Genomic DNA, 17,611 nt, shown 5'->3' on the forward strand with positions numbered 1-17,611 from the left:
ATACCCTGTAGGCTATGTGCTCTTGGATCAGGTCTCTTGTACCAATGAAACAACAGACATTGATGAAAGCCTTTTGACATGCTTTGGCATCATTTTCAATCACCACGGTCAGCCTTCGAAGGCCGAAGCGAGACTAGATGGGGCATTGGATAATCCCCTTTATGTCCTCCCTTTCAATCAGATTATTCTTAACATAAAACCATTCCTCCATCCAGGACCCAGGCCACCTTTTCCGAAATGTTGGAACTGGGTAACTTGCATTAGAACGAGCACTAAATCCATAACAACCAAAGTTGTTGTGATACTGCTCTTTTCGAGTGGCCTTCGTCTCGTACAACAGTTCGTGCATATTGCAAAAACACTTCGCGCTCGGTTCCAGCCCTTGGCTTCTCACAGCCCAAACAAACAAACCCATTCTAATTATAGCTTCGGGAGTAATTTGATGAAGAAAGATCTGAAATATCTTCAACACTTCAACCACAAATTTGCTCAATGGGAACCGAAGACCCGCCTTCATAAAGCTTCTATACACAACAACCTCATTTTCTTCAGGAGCAGGGGCAGTGTTGTCCCCTCCATCCCTCACAATAGACAGGTCACGAAAGTATCTTCCCTTCATGGCGTCAATTTGACTTTGTTTAATGGTCGACTTTCCGAAGATGGTATGGCTTGGCCGCCAGGGCCGGTCTTCAGAATCTTCATCCCCACTTTCCACATCATAGTCATCGCTATCATCAGAATCTTCAGACAAATCCGCCATTATTTCCTTTGTAATCTTCTCTGTATTTGTTTTTGCCATAGATTCATAAAACCCAGCAAGAAAAGGGTCCACAACCTTCTTCTCCTCAGACATCTTCTTGTCTTCAGACATGCAACAAGCACTTGTGTATATCATGAAGCTCGAAAACCAAGCGAGAGCTGATAGAAAGAGAAATAAAATTTGAGAAAATAACGCAAACAACCGAAATGGCGTGACAAATGATGCCGCTGTGGGTTTCTATTTATATGCCTAGTGCATTGCAACTTGGCGGGCCCCATTTGTCATTGACTTTCGCTATTCTAGCGAAGGGAAGGTGTTTTTTCGGACCTTCGGCCAAAGGCCTTCGTTCACGTCGTAGTCTGAATTTGTTAGATACAACAAATTAATACTGCGAGGGGCTACTGTTGGGGCCCTTCGTCTTCGGAAGGTCCTCAAAAACACGACTAACATGTCTTCAAGTATAATATACTGTCACAGGAAGCTTCGGCTTTGAGATGAAGGCATACATGGTTTGAAAGGCGCAACCTGGAAGAAGGATGAACCAGTTCCGAAGTTGTGGACGAAGGAGCTTCGGCTTAGCGCAAAGACGACGATGGAGAATGAAACCGACTTAAAAGGGAAAAGACAGCTTAGCCCTTGACAACTTACTTTTTAGCTAATGGTAAATGTCAGGGACATAAATGTATTTTTTCCCAGGCTGCGTCTTGTGCCTATAAATAGATGAACAGTAACACCGTACTGTTCACGCTGACTTGTAATCACTCGCACGTCGCTCTTGGATTATTACCTTCTGTCAAGCCGAAGGTACAAATGTAATTCGATATTATCAATGTTTGTTTATGATCATATAATGAGAATATAGATGATCTAAAGATTTGATATGATTATTCATGTTCCTTATATGTCCCATATATTTTTGCTCTCTAATATTATATATGGAGATGATGAAGGTTTGTCCTTCATGACCTTCGCCTGAAGATCATTATATCCTAAGGGAGATAATGCTTCGAAGGACGAATGTCTTTAACCATTAACATTTGTGTTGCCTTGTTCTTAACTCATAGCATTTGAGGACAAGTGACCAACATCTTCCAACACTTAGTTTGCTCTTTCAGTTTGCCCATCTGTTTGAGGATGATAAGGTGAACTAAAGTTTAGCTTGGTATCCATGGACTCATGTAGTCTTTTCCAAAAGCGTGAGGTAAATTGGGTTCCTCGATCTGATACGATATTCTTTGGTACTCCATGCAGACAAACAATCCTTTACATGTATAACTCTGCTAACTGGGTTCCTAAGTAAGTTGTCTTCACAGGTATAAAGTGTGCCACTTTAGTCAACCTGTCCACTATAACCCACATTGAATCATAGCCATCTCGCGTATGGGGTAGTCCAACTATGAAATCCATATTGATTTCTTCCTATTTCTATTCCGGTACCTTGAGAGGTTGTAGCAATTCTGCTGGTCTTTGGTGCTCGGTTTTAACTGACCCGAGCCGTACATCAACAGATCCACGATCTGGATTAAATCATGAAGGGTTATCCCGGGTTTCAATCGCAACCGTCTGTGCTACGGTCTCTTCCTCTCAGCACCAGCACGCGGTGGCGCTGCCCACAGCCCGCGACGAAGAACTCCGACGAACCCCCCCCCCCCCCCGGAATCAGCGACCCACTACCCTAAGCTAATCCTAAACGATGCAACGCGACGAAGGAATGATGTCAAACAAGTAAAGTAGATACTCATCAGCGGTTGGAGGCGCAGAGAGCACTGATCACGACGAGGGGTAACTCCGCGGCCTCGGGGAACTCCTATCAGGAATTCCGAGTTCCTCGGCTGAAGATTACTCTCGCTGTGACGATTACCACCACCTTGGGAACAATTCTAAGCTCCCCGACCCAGTGCAGAGACCCAGACGACGGATAATCCACGCAATCTCCACAACGGCTTGGTTCTTCACCCCCGGTTCGCGACAGTCAGGCACGGGTTGAGTGGTTCAATGGAAAACCACAAGGTATGCTTATATATACTAGGGACCCGAGGATCTAGAGGGGTACAACGTGATTCTTGATAACTGAATCGGCGATATCTCCGCGATTTGTGCGGCAGAGTCCGCGCCATACGCGCGTGCAGCGAACAGAGAAGAATCTGACGTCCCAGGTCCATGATGTCTGTGACTCATCTTCAAGCGGGTGGGTGTTGAGCGACTGACGGTGTGGGTCCCGCCAGGCAGAGGGACGCCCGAAGCTGCTCCCGTGAACGGATGAGGGCTGATTCGTAGGCCCCATGCGCCGGTCACACGGCGAAGTGCGGGTGTGCGGCTAAGAAGCTGTGACGTGGGCCCGGCCTGCCAGTGAAGGCGCGCGCGGGAGAGTAGAAGTGGGCCAGCGGGGAAGGTTTTCAGCCCAAGCGGCCGTGCAGAGTGGGAATATGGGTGGGCCGAAAAGAATGAAGTCAGCCCAGGTGCAGGTTTGCCCATTTTTTCCTTTTATTTTCTTTTCAATTTCCAATTTGAAGTTTTCAACCCAAATTCAAATTCCTGTTTTGAATTTTAGATTCCCAATCTCAACATTATTCTAATATGAATATAAATCTTACTATTTTTAATATTATTATTTATCTTTCGTCCTTTTATTTAGTAATGGAGAGGGTAGTGGTCTTAATTAGAATTCCTCCCCTTTTTATTTCTCTTTTTTTTGTTTTATATTCCCATTTACCATTTAAATTCAAATTTTAAATTATGATTCCTTTGTTTTGGTAGAAAACATTTTCAAAGGTTTAATTTTTATCAGGATATGATTTAGCTAACATTATTTTATTATGACCAATTACTTTAGAAAAGGGGTGCATTTTAAAGTCTAACTGACTCCTCTCTTGCGCCAAGCTGCTGCTATACTTGGCACTGCCCCTAAAGCTGCTAATTATGGGATGAAGTTGGAGCCACCAGCGGTGGTTGCGGTAAGGCCCACGTAGCTGGAGAGTGACTTGTAGAAGCTACCAAGATTGTAGGTTGTGAGGATGGCTGCTGGTTACCCACATACGCTAGGATGTATGGGGAGTAACACGAAGCAGTATGTAGAACTTGCTTTGGTTGGTTCTGTCGTGCTTCGACCTCAGCTATCTCCTTCTATTTTTGTATTGTAACTTGGCAGGTTCTTGTTGTGTGCCCATTATCCTCTCCACAGAATAAGCAAAATAGTCTTCTTGGTTGAGAGTTGAATCTCCCTCCGAAGCTATGCCCTCCTCTACCTCTTGGTGCTGGCAGTCTGAAGGAGTTTTGTTGAGTCTCTGTTGACTGGGAACTGTGCTGGTGCCCTTGATTATGATTGTTCCTGTCCTCACTTTGACTGGGATTGTGTATTGTCCTGACATGCCTTGGATGAAACCTTCCTCCGAAGCCCCTGGTCATCTCAGAATATCTGTAGTCTTCCTCCCTTCTTTGTCAGAAATCATTGTCAGCTCTAATTTATTCATCCATCTTTTGGAGAAGCTTCTCCAAGGTTTGGGGAGGCTTTCTGGCAAAATATTGTGTTGTTGGACCTGGAAGAATTCCTTTGATCATGGCTTCAATGACAATCTCATTTGGCACTGTTGGCGCCTAAGCTCTGAGGCGTAAGAACCTTCAGACGTATGCCTATAGGTACTCCTCGTGGTCCTGTGTGCACTGGAATAGAGCTTGGGCGGTCATTGGCTTCGTCTGAAATCCCTAAAAGCTAGTGACTAGCATGTCCTTCAACTTCTGTCATGATGTGATCATTCTTGGCCTAAGAGAAGAATACCAAGTTTGAGCAACACTTCTGACTGCCATGATGAAGGACTTTGCCATGATAGCCGTGTTGCCACCATGTGATGATATGGTTGCTTCATAGCTCATGAGAAATTGCTTCTGGTCTGAATGACCTTCGTACATGGGAAGCTGAGGTGGCTTGTATGAAGGTGGCCATGGTACAACTTGCAACTCTATAGCTAGAGGAGAAGCGTCATCAAAAGCAATGCTATCATGATGAAAATCATCATACCACATGTCATCATGGTTGGGGCCTTCTTGATGAAGGTCTCTTTGTTGTAGCTTATGCCCTTGTTCAGTGTCTTGCACAATATGTTGCATCTCCTCGGCTGTTTCGTCAATCTTCTTCTGGAGCTCAGCCAACCGAAGCATCTTTTCCCTTCTTTTTTCCACCTGATGATGAATAGCTTCTAGATCTATAATTTCTTGGTCTAGCTCCTCGTCTTGTGTTGTTGGGCTAGTAGCTTTCCTCTTCTATCTTCGGGCCTCCCTTAGAAGGAGCCCATCTTGATTGGTGTCCAGGGGAGCAAGGACAGCCCCTAGCGCCACTGTCTTCTTCGGTGGCATGACGAAGATGTTTGCGGAGTTCCCTTAACGAAGGTGGTCATTTGAGTTCACTTGTTTTGATCGTTGTGAACCATAAAACAAGGCAACACATTTGTTAAATGTTAAGGACGTCCGTCCTTCAAAGCATTATCTCCCTTTGGGTATAATGAGTCTTGGACGAAGGTCATGAAGAACAAGTTTTCTTCATTCACAAATATAAAAGCATTATTACAGATATAACATTGTATCATTTATTCATTCCATATTAAATGTTAAACAATATTAGAATCCATCTCCTATATTAATAAAGTGATACATAATGTACATTACATTTGTACCTTCGGCTTGCTCGAAGGTAAAAACGTGAATGCAATTCCAATTCAGCGTGAACAGTACATGGGCACTATTCATCTATTTATAGGCAATCGTACAACTTTGTACAATATTACATTCATGCCCTCAAAGATTACATACATAGTTTACAAATGTCATAAGGATAGCATTGTCATTTGCTCCTAGTAACTCGAATAACACCTTCTCCTTGTGCCATCTTCCTGCGTCGTTGTGACGAAGCTTACTTTGTTGTGCCTCCATCATTTTGCACCGAAGCTATTCTGATTCTATAGCTCTTGTAATACTTAGTAATATGCTAATAACAAATGGTAAGCCAACTTTTTGAGGACCTTCCGAAGATGAAGGCCCCCAACAACTCCTTTCCATGGCTTTGTAAAGTCCAGCCAGTGCAGGGTCTTCACTTTTCTTGCCATCGGCCATCGCAGTTTAAGCTGAAAGAGCAACCGAAGCTAAAAACAAGTAGAAGCAAATGGCTAAAAAGTAGCAAGACAGCTCAACAACATGATGGATATTTTATGATGGCCGTCATATTTATACACAAACACTAATGCAAGATGGTCCCCACATTTCAGAAGTTTCGTTATTCTAATGATGGGAAGGGGTTTTTTCGGACCATTGGCATAAGGCCTTCATCCATGTAAGGAAAATTGACCCCGAGCCATTTGGCTCAAAAGGTTTTGGTGTTTGATGGTCAGCATAACATGTGGACTAATGAGTTTGCTAGTTTTTGTATTTTAAGTTCACAGGATGCGAAGAGGATTGGACTAAGGCACTGAGGATGCAACACCTCAAAAGAAGACATAAAAAGAGCTTAGAAGTCCAAGACTCAAGAACAAAAGAAGCCCAAGGAAATAATGAAGTAATCCATAAAGTGGGCTGCCAGCCAGCGCCCTGGTGGTGCACCGGACAGTGAATAGTACCCTGTTCGGTGGGACACCAGACAGTCTACACAAAGGGGCCCACAGACAGGCACCCTCGAGCTCGCACCAGACTGTCCCATGTGCACCAGACAGTCCAGGTGCACCGGACAGTCTGGTAATGGTCGGCTCCGACGGTCGACTGTTACAGACCTCAACGGTCGGCTGAACAGTGCATGTCCGGTGTGCCCGTCGACAGAAAGCTGCTACTTCTGTCCAACGACTATAATTGGGGGAGGAGGCTATAAATACCCCCAACCGACCATTTCAAGGTGTGGGAGCCCAATCAACATACCAATGTATATTGTAGACATTTCCAAGAGCTCAAACACCCAAGTGCTTAATACAATCACTCAGTGATTAGCGTAGGTGCTTTGCGAAGTGCTTAGGTTAGTTAGACCGCTTATGCACTTGCTCTAGGTGAATCCTAGTTAGTTGAGTGAGTTTAAAAAACCACACAACCACACGGCTCTTATGCGAGCTGTTGTAATTGTACCGAGTGGGGCGAGAGTCTTGCGAGACTATGACAACCCCGATTGTGTCACGACCACCACCGTACACCAAAGAGAACGAGGCCCGCGGTGTTTCGGCCAGAAGCTCGATAGTGGAGACGGCGGGGAGCGTCCGAGAGGAGCCAGAAGCGGAGCACCACTTGCGTATGGAGAAGGCAGGTGGCTCTCTACGGAGTTACTCGACCATGGTGCTTGGCCCTCGCGTGGGCTTCCCTTTGCATAGGGGCACCAACAAGGATTAGTCGGAACCTTGCGTGGTTCCGAATACCTTGGTAAAAATACCAGCGTCATCCACAATAGTTTGCATCTCTACCTTGCTCTTTACCTTTCGTATTTATATTAAGTATTTAACTTTCAATCTTGTTTTTGTGATTAGATTACTTAGATTTGAACTTAGCCTTTTGCGGTAAAGATAGCAACACTTAGATAAAACCTAGTTTGCACATTCTAGATTGTTTATTAGCATAGGTTTTGCTCTAGGGATTTATTTGTGGCCTATTTTAGAGAAAGTTTTAGAAGTCCTAATCAACCCCCCCTCTTAGGCGTCACTGTTTCTTCCAATTGGTATCAAAGCCTGGTTTGGCTCATTTGAAACGTTTTAGCTTCATCGCTAAATGAGCTAGCGCTTTTTAGAGGAAGGGGATGGTTAACCATAGGCCACCACACTTCGACGACACTAACTTCCCATATTATAGTCCTAGAATGGCTTGTTACCTAGAGGTCATTGATCTAGGTGTTTGGAGAGTCACTCGTGACGGGATGAAACCACCTAAGAATCCCGAGAAACCCACCACGAGTGAGGAAAAAGAAATTCATTTGAATGCTAGAGCCAAAAATTGCTTGTATGAATCTCTTAGCATGGATGACTCTTAAAACTTTTCAAGTGAAGATGAACCTCCAAGGACGCGCAGCCACCGATCCTCATCACGATCATCACGCAAATGCCTTACGGCAAAAGGTAAAATGAGTATTCCATCCTCTAGTGATGATAGCAGTAGTGATGATGAAGGTGAGAGAATGCCCTCCGTAGATGAGCTTGCGGAAGCCGTAAAATTTTTTCAGGATGTATGCACTAAACAAAAGGCTCAACTTGAAACTTTGAAAAATAAGTTGATTAGCTCTCAAAATGATTATAAATGTTTTTAGAAAAATTTGAAACATTTGCAAATTTAAATTGTGAGCTATCAACTAAAATTGAGCAATTAGAGTCTAGTGCTCCATTGTAACACCCCTGGTGTTACGAGAACTAAAATTTTGCCATTGTAACACCTAGAATGCATTTTACTAGGTCAAAAATTCCAAACGAATTGTAGGGTGTGGTGGTGTTGTGATCTAGAGCAAGTTCAAAAACCTTGTTTGCAATCAAGTTTAAGCAACCAACTTCAAAACTAATGACACTTTGGACATGAGATCTATATCAAAGTTGGACCTTGGGTTAAATAGTAACTTTACTTTTAAGTGAGGGGTCAAAGTTGAGACACTGTTTGGAGAATGGTGAGCACAAGTGAAACCCTAAATTAGCCCCAAAAGTGGAATTCAAAAACTAATGAGAATTTACTAGAAGTCTATATAACAAAGTTGTAGAGCTTGGAAAATTGAACAACTTTCTTATTTGGAGATTTCCATGTTGCATGGAAAATTTTGGAGTAATTGCAAAAGTTCAGATTGGGGTTAACTTTTGGAATTCTGAAAGTTATTATGATGAGCTCACTTTGGAACTCGATATCATGTAATCCATGAGCTTTTGGTAAAATCTCACAACAGCAAACTTGTAGAGCATCTATAGGAGAACAACTTTTATCCATTGTGGTAGCCCAAAACAATATGGAACGGGGAGCAAAAGAGGCTCAAGACCTTGCTGTCAGATTCTGTTGTTCTGAAATTTGTTCAGTAAGTTGAAGTGCAGTTTCAGCATTATTCACCAAATTTTAGAGCTCTGTTGTGACTAATCCATGATGTTATGGCCTACTTTCTCTATATAAAATTGTTAGAGGGTAGTGTGGCGATTAATTTTCATTAAGGTGAATCCCCTTTACCTTTCCTAGAAATGGGAGAAAATGGTGTCCAAAAATATGTTGTCAAACTTTGAGTTTCAGACTTAGTTCAGCTCACTAAAACTGAATTTTAGTGAGTTTTGCTCAACTTTGGAGCTTTCTTATCACTAATCCATGGAGTTATGGGTTGTAGTCTCTATAGAAAAGTTAAAGAACATAGAATGGTGAGCAAGTTTGTGGCATCGTCATCCCTTCGCAGCTCGGGGCGCTGCTATCCTGCAGCTCGCCATAGCATATTCGATTGTGTCTCGCTTTGGCCATCCTTCCTAGTGACTCATTGTGGTCATCGTTCCTATTGTTCGTCGTCGTCGTTTCTCGGCAACCGTAGCATCGACGTCCCTTGTCCCCGCCACTTGAAGCCACTGCCATCTCTAGTATAGGACGCACCTCCCTAGTCAAGCTTGACGTCGCCTTCCCCAAGGCATCGTTGCCCTCTATCGCCGTCTTGCGCCATCTTCGTCCTCGTCATCAAGTGCCACGCCATCGAGTTTCGCCTCACCGTTCTCCATCCTTGTCTTTCAAAGTTTCGGTGAGACATCGCCACTCTCAATTTTCAGTTTGTCGGGTACTTGTTTGGAGGAGATAAACAAAAACATCAGTGACATGGATGGTTGTTGCGTTAAGATAGTTCGATTCTGTCCGGATCACATGCGCATCAAGTCCTGGTGAATCATCTGAATCGGAACTCGTTGTCGTTTCCGTGACTTCCTAGTCAAATTAGCAGTAGTGAGCTAATTCCTAATCCTCTAGCTAGTTTGATGTTTGAAGGCATTCTATAGATTTACAGGTTAGGCTAATATTTGTTTTGTGCGTGTGGATGTGGGGGTAAGTTCGGGGAATTGTTTCTTATGTGGTAGTAGGCCACTGGGCCTGCACCATTAGTCTGTACTTTGTGTTTGTGATGTGCATGAGAATCGCAGTAGTATGAGTGGTGGACAAAAGAAAATAGCGCACTAAAAAGTTGTAGGAAAAAATGAGTAAACTTATCTTGGCCATATTAACCCTTGGGTTAGGTTTGAAGCTGTTTGGAAATGGTTTGCTCAGCAAACTAATTATTACTCAAAATAGAAAAAGAGTTTCACCCTTAGGGAACTAGGGCATCTGGTGTCTTGTAGCTTGTGATGATAGCTTGTAGGTATATTCTAGATATATTATTTGTTACCCTCTATGCTGCATTTTCATGGCATTGCACAAGCATTCATAATCATGTTATCACATCTAGAGCTCCCTGAAGAAGTGGACATCGAAGAGAAATTTGCTCCAGTACTTGAATACCCATTGGTGGGGTTCCATCTAACTAGTTATTTGGTAGAAGAATTTTGGATCTTCTCTGCAACAAAGGCAAGCCCCGGTGCATTTGCCACCTTCCTTGTGTTTACAAAATTTTATCACTTATATGCTGCATTAGGTGATAGGAGTTGATTGATTAAACTCTTGATGCATTACCATCCTTGAAAGCTTGATTAACATATCTTGTTACATGTTTAATAAAAGCTAGTGATGCTTAGTCACGCTATAGATTAAGAAAAAATGTTTTTGATCCATGACTCATATTTTTACAAAAGAAAAATGAGTCTGGGATAATGAAGACATCATGATGTTGATGAGTTCATTATCTAGGCATGGCCCCTCTGTCAGGTGCCAAAGTTTTGAAATAGTTTAAAATGAGACCATACGCTGAGCAGGAAAATTCGCCCGTCTGTGTCGATTAAGGACCGTACCGATTGTTGGCCTACTGATCTAGGACCTTTTATCTGGCCACATACCTCGTCATGGTTAAGCCTGAACCCGACTATTCCATACGTGAAAAGACAATCGCGCACTGGGAGTGGAGAGATAGCGAGAGTGGCGTGTACCCACCTGGCACATGGCTGGATGGTGGAGTACCGTGCTCTCGGGTGGCGTGGACCTGTTCATGTGGTGGAGGAACCCGTGGGAATGGTAGACATGTGCAAAAGAGTTAAGGGAAACATAGACAGTGTGGTTGGAGGTCCCCAGCTGGGTATTAATCGATTCAGATCGATGTTTCTTCTCGGTTATGAAGACTAGATCTTCGACTTGCAGCGTAGTTAACAAGTATAACAATGTTTTGATTAAAAGCAAGCTAGTGTAGGTCCAGTGAATGATCTAGATTAGGCAAATGCTAGATTCAGGCTAGAAGATTCAGGTAATAACCTAACTTATGAGGTAAACATGGCTTAAGGATCCATTATTAGTAAGCCTGCTTTTCTGCAAAAAGGAGTCCTTGATAATTGATGAGCTTTTCCTTGAGTTCCAAAGCTAGCATGCCCTTGAGAGTCTTTTCCTCTTGCTGAGTAATTGCCTACTCAGGGTTTTATTCCCTATGTTGTTGCAGGAAAGATTTTGATGTCTTTGTCTTAATTAGTTACTTCATGTGGAGGTCTTGAAGCTTAGATTAATTATGTGTATCTCTTATGGAAAGGCTTCAACTTGCCAAATATTATAGTTAAGCTATGCACTTCGAGTACTATCAAGACTTGTAATAAATACATCTCTTTCTACCATGTAAAACTTGAGTTCTGGAATGTAAAGTATACTTTGTAAAAGTCTTCCGCTCTATCTCCAATGTGTGTGTATCAAATGTGATTACTATAATATACCTATTATGTGGGAGATCCTTGGGATGATGAGTTCCAGTTGGTGAACTCGACAACCTTGTTAAATTACCCGGTACACGTGCACAACCATCTGAGGCCATTAAGGCAAGGATTGGTACATGTGGGCCTGATAACTTGGGAGGGCTATCACAACGTGGTATCAGAGCGATCCCCCATTAGCATGGACATTAAAGTAATCCTTTGATAAACTTCAAAACGATTTTGAGTCCAAATTACTTTGGAAAACTTAATAATGGATAAGCAAAGCCAGATAGTAGAAGTGCAAATAGTATGTGGTTAAAACTAAGGACTATAAGGTGGCCTAGTTTAGGATGCTAACCACTAAGTGACAACTAGGTAGGGAACTACATACATGTGTAATGTTATTTTGGGGCCATTCTGTTTTGAATGGATCGACGCTCAGGTAAGGTGAGTTGTGAGAGCATGACCAAACAACGTCGGTCTAGGGGAGTCCTTAAATGTGTCACTAGACTATATATTTATTCTACATATGTATATATGAAGGTTGCGATGTGGAGTATTTAATTTCTGGGATTCAATACGTCATGGATGTGTATGGGTATACAGACATGGGAATACTAAAAAGTGTAATGTACTTGTAACGACGCATCTAAGCGCCGGTAAGAAGTTAAGTTACCACAATGGGCTGTGGCAACGGCGCCTATGCGTGGCTCGATGCTTAACGAGGATGTTGGGGGCTTTCCTCTTCCGAAGGTCCTAAAAAACATGACTAACCATTTGTTCCTAGCATATTGTTGAATATTATAGGAGCTTTGTCATAAGAAGTTTTGTTTTGATGAGGATCTTCTTCCCCGTTGAAGGTCCTCGAGACAAAGACATTGTCTAAGACCAATTGCAGCGAATGACGAAGCTGCAGCCAAAGGACGACGACTTCGGCTTAAGGTGACAACGAAGGTCAAACATGATGCCAAGCTGAACAGAAAAAGACTAGCTAATCCCTGATGTTTTATGTCACGATTGTGGCTATATGTTAAGGTCGTAAATGTATTTTTACTCATGCTGCGTCCCGTGCCTATAAATAGGTGAACAGTACCCTCGTACTGTTCAAACAAGCCGAAGGTATCCATGTAACATAAATTATGTTAATGTTCATGTGTATATCATGAAATGAATATATGAATGAATGAATAACATATATTATCTCTATGGATTCTTACTCTCATGAATAATGAATGTGTGTCCTTCAGGACCTTCATCTGAAGATCATTATATCCGGAAGGAGATAATGTTTTGAAGGACGAAAGTATTTAATCTTTAATAATTGTGTTGCCTTGTTCTTGATCCACAGTATTTGAGAACAAGTGACCAACATTGGCGCCCATCTCTGGTGAACTCAAACGACCACCTTCGACAACATCCCAAGCAACCAACTTCGTCATGCCGTCGAAGAAGGCAATAGCGCCAGGGGCTGCCCTTGCACCATTGGACATCAACCAAGAAGGTCTTCCTCTGAGAGAAGCCCGAAACTAGAAAAGGAAAGCCATTATCCCAACACCAGAGGAAGAGGACCTAGATCAAGAGATCAGAGATCTAGAGGCCATCCACCAGCAAGTGGAAAACAAAGGGAGAAAATGCTTCAGCTAGTTGAACTCCAAAAGAAGATTGATGAAGCTGCCAAAGAAATACGCCATATCACACAGGACAACGACCAAGGACGAAGCAACAGAAAGAGCTTCGTTAGGAAAGCCCAAGCTATGATGATGTATGGTATGATGATTTCAATCATGGTAACTTTGCTTTTGATGATGCTTCCCCTCTAGCAGCAAAGTTGTAGGCTACCCCGTGGCCACATTCGTACAAACTGCCACAACTCCCCATGTATGATAGGCACTCCAACCCGAAGTAGTTCCTTATGAGCTACAAGGCGACCATATCATCATATGGTGGCAACACTGTCGGCATGGCGAAGTCCTTCGTCATGGCAGTTAGGAGTGTGGCTCAAACGTGGTATTCTTCCCTTCGGCCAAGAACAATCACATTATGGCAGAAGCTGAAGGACATGCTGGTAACCAGCTTCCAGGGTTTCCTGACGAAGCCAAGCTCAAGCTCTGTCCCAGTGCACACAGGACCATGAGGAATACTTGCAAGCGTATGTGTGAAGGTTTCTGTGTCTTAGGTCTCAAGCGCCAATGGTGCCAAATGAGATTGTTATTGAAGCCATGATCAAGGGGCTTTGACTAGGACCAATAGCGCAGTATTTCGCCAGGAAGCCCCCACAAACTTTGGAGAAGTTTCTATAAAAGATGGATGAATACATCAGGGCCGACAATGAATTTCGGCAGAGAAGGGAAGAAGGCTACAGATACTCCAAGATGACCAGGGGCTTCGGAGGGAGACTCCACCCTAGGCATTTCAGGATGATCCATAATCCTAGCTCAAGTGACGACATGGGAAATCATACTCAAGGGCATCAGCACAGCTCCCAAGCATCAGGGGCACAACAAAGCTCCTTCAGCCAACTCTAAGAGGCAGAGGAGGTAGAAGCTTCTGTGGAAGATTCAACTACCAACCAAGAAGGTTGTTTTGCCTATTCTATGGGGAACATAAGGGGCATACAACAAGTACATGCCAAGTCACGATTCAGAAGCAAAAGGAAATAGCTGAAGCCGAAGCACGGTAGAATTAGCCGAACCAGGTCCTGCATAATGCTTCGTGCTATTCCCCATACATCCACAAGTATGTGGGCAACCAACAACCCACAACATTAGTTGCTTCAGCAAGCCACTCACAAGCTGCATGGGCCCCGCTACCACCACCACCACCCATGGCTCCAACCTCGTCTCACAATCAACAGCCAGAAGGGCACCGCCAGGTACAACAACAACGTGGCACGCGAAGAGTCTGAAGCTCGGACAATCAACATCATTTTACTAGAGTCAAGACACATTTACTGAAGCAATACAGGGTCTCAATAAAAAAAATTCATGCATACTCAATGTAACCTTTGTTTCTCTTACCTTTATGTTTTTTCCCAAAGACAATTTAAGAAGGTATAACCTTCGGCTTATTGTAACAAATCTGGGGTTACACCATCGAGTGTAACAGAAAAAATTACGAAGCTCCAAAGTCGTTCCTACGGGGATGCAGAGCTAAAATGCCACCTAAGTAAAAGGTGAAGAAACTCCAAAGTCGTTCCTACGAGGATGCAGAGCTAAAATGCCACCTAAGTAAAAGGTGAAGAAGCTCCAAAGTCGTTCCTACAGGGATGCAGAGCTAAAATGCCACCTAAGTAAAAGGTGAAGAAGCTCCAAAGTCGTTCCTAAGGGGATGCAGAGCTTAGCTCCAAAGGCGTTCCTACGAGGATGCAAAGCTAAAATGCCACCTAAGTAAAAGGTGAAGAGACTCCAAAGTAGTTCCTAATGGGATGCAGAGTCTTACTTTTATGATTTGTGCATTAACATCAGTTGCATCATATCATCATATCATACTACATAGCATCACATCATTTGTCATCTTGCATCATTCGAAACAGTGGAAAAAGAAGGGAAATTGCCCCTTCAAACATACTTGCTAACCCATGAGGTTAAGTCTGTCTTCGACAAAGAGTTATGAAAGGATGTATCAATAATGCAAGATCTATGCCTTCGGCAGCGGTATTTTTATACAAGATTTATGCCTTCGACAATGGTACTCTTATGCAATATCTATGACAAGGCCTTCAAGTCCAATAAGCCGCTTCGGCAGAAAAGGGGGATTTTTTCTTTATGAAGCATGAAAAGAAGGGAAGGTGTTTTTTCGCCTGTGACTCAAAAACGGTACGTACAAAGATTTCACGCTCCACAAAAGAAATATATTACATCATTAATACATATAGTTGATAATTGTTTCTTACATAAGAAAGCTGCATACAAAAATTCTACAATTGTTTAAATAAACAAGGTCTAATCATCCTCTTTTAAAACTTTATCAGCAGCTTCGTTTAGAAGCCTATTGGTAGCTTCATCAACAACTTTGTTAACAATTCCTGATTACATCAAGAGCCCCCTTTAAAGCTGGATCGGCCTCAGGGTCATACGGCTCCGAAGGGGGAGAAAGTTCGGCTGACCCACAGTATAAGTGTTTGTTAGTTACGAAGTTAAAACAATTTATGATGCTAAGTCACGTAAAAAATACCTATAAGTCTTCATGTTCTGCAGCTTCTTCATTTTTCCTTGCCTCTTCCAAAGCAGTATGAGACTCCTCATTTTTTCTAATAGCTTCGTCTGTTATCTCTCGGCCACCATTTAACTAGACTTCGGAATAAATTTTTCCGCTCAGCGTAGTGGCTTCAGCTGAAGGATTCTTAATGTCACTAGTTGAGACCGAGAATTCTGGCTGAATTACAGCCTTTGCGTGCTCGCAGCTAGCTTTCTCAAGGAGTGAGACGGCTCCTCGGGCGCTGACGAAGCACAAAAATCTCCTCTATCAGTGAGAATTTCATCAAAAGTTTCGGCTTCACCGCTAATCCACCGGATAACCCCATCAGGATCACCACAGATAAAGTTCTGCTCCGAAGAGAATGCACCAACTTTAGCAAAATTATTTTTCAAATTATTACAACATTCCATAGCAACCTTGTAACACTCCTCTTTGGCTTCACGAAGCTCCTCGACATTTTTCTAAACTTATAACCGTTCTGTATCAGATATCTCACGTTTTGTTTGTTCGACATTAAAATTTTCAGTTATTTCATCGAGTTTCTTCTCCAATCCTTGCACTTCGGATTTGTGCAATCCCACCTGAATGGATAACACATATTCTAAATCAGCAATATGCTTCACGTCTTTCTCTTTCTTCTTTTCAAACTCCTTCATTTTCTGTTCTGCTTCGAAAAAGCTAGACAGTTTAGCTTCGCTAGACTTTAATCTCTCGACTAAGGAGAGTAGGGTTTTGTCCTTGTCGAGGGCTTCATTCTGAAGCATTATGACTTCCGAACGCAGGTTCCCAAAAGCTATCTGAATGCTTTCGTCTTCTGCATCATTCTAGGCTTTTAAAGCTTTGCTAAGGATAAGACCCTGATAAACAAAAAATATACAAATATTAATAAGTATTACCACAAATCATCTATCAAAAACTTGTGGCAGAACCGCCCGAATTATTCCAGCTTAAGTGCCTGAGTCACGCCTTAGAGGCAGCAACACACTTAAATCGGAATAACCCGTTAGTCCCTCGGATCTAGTCCGATAAAGCCACTTACCAAGGATCGAATACCACTAGCTTACTCAAAGGTGAGGCACAGAGAATAATAATAAAGCATAATACCATAAATTAAGGTAGTGATTACATTATCGGAGTTTCAGAAACGATAACCATAGTTTTTAATGCAGTGGAAATAACTAACAGAGAAAACTGAGTAACATGGCGAAGCCTGGCCACACTACTCCTCCTGGTCCTCTCCTGCGAAAGCAGTAACCCTCTCGATCGTCTATCCCAGTGGCAGGGATGAAGACCAAGTCACACCAGCAACCAAATCTTCCAAGGAGTACCTGCAAAAATTATGCCACAAGCAAGGCTGAGTATACTAATACTTAGCTAGACTTACCCAGTGTAAGGAGTCTACTTTTCTACCTCTAGACCATAAAGTTGTTTGGCTGAGGGGGTTTGGTTGCCAAAAGAACTAGCTGAGTCTAAAACAAGTTTTAGCTTTTCAAGTTCTAGAATAATATTTTTAGACTAGATGAGCACCTAACTATACATACATGGTATCAACCAATTTAGTCAACCAACATATTTTGTAAGTAACCTCATTTCCACTTATTACTTAATACAGTATAATGGATCAACAGCCTCATTAGCTGCGAGAAGCAGACGATTCGAATCGAGTTTTAACCTTGCAAGGTAAACCTAAACAGACGATAAGTAGGGACACTCTGTCCCCACACATATCAACCGTCCCCATCGATCCCCCGTTCACGGCTAGGGCTCATCGCCTTGGCATACAATGCTCCACTGACCCCGGCTGCCACCGTGTAGTGACCGCACTTGTACCCACCATATCCAAAATGGGAGACCACGTCTCAGGACAAGTGAGGGATAAAGTCCGTGC

This window comes from Zea mays, chromosome 7 (genome assembly GCF_902167145.1).
Source record: "Zea mays cultivar B73 chromosome 7, Zm-B73-REFERENCE-NAM-5.0, whole genome shotgun sequence".
Classification (NCBI taxonomy): Eukaryota; Viridiplantae; Streptophyta; class Magnoliopsida; order Poales; family Poaceae; genus Zea; species Zea mays.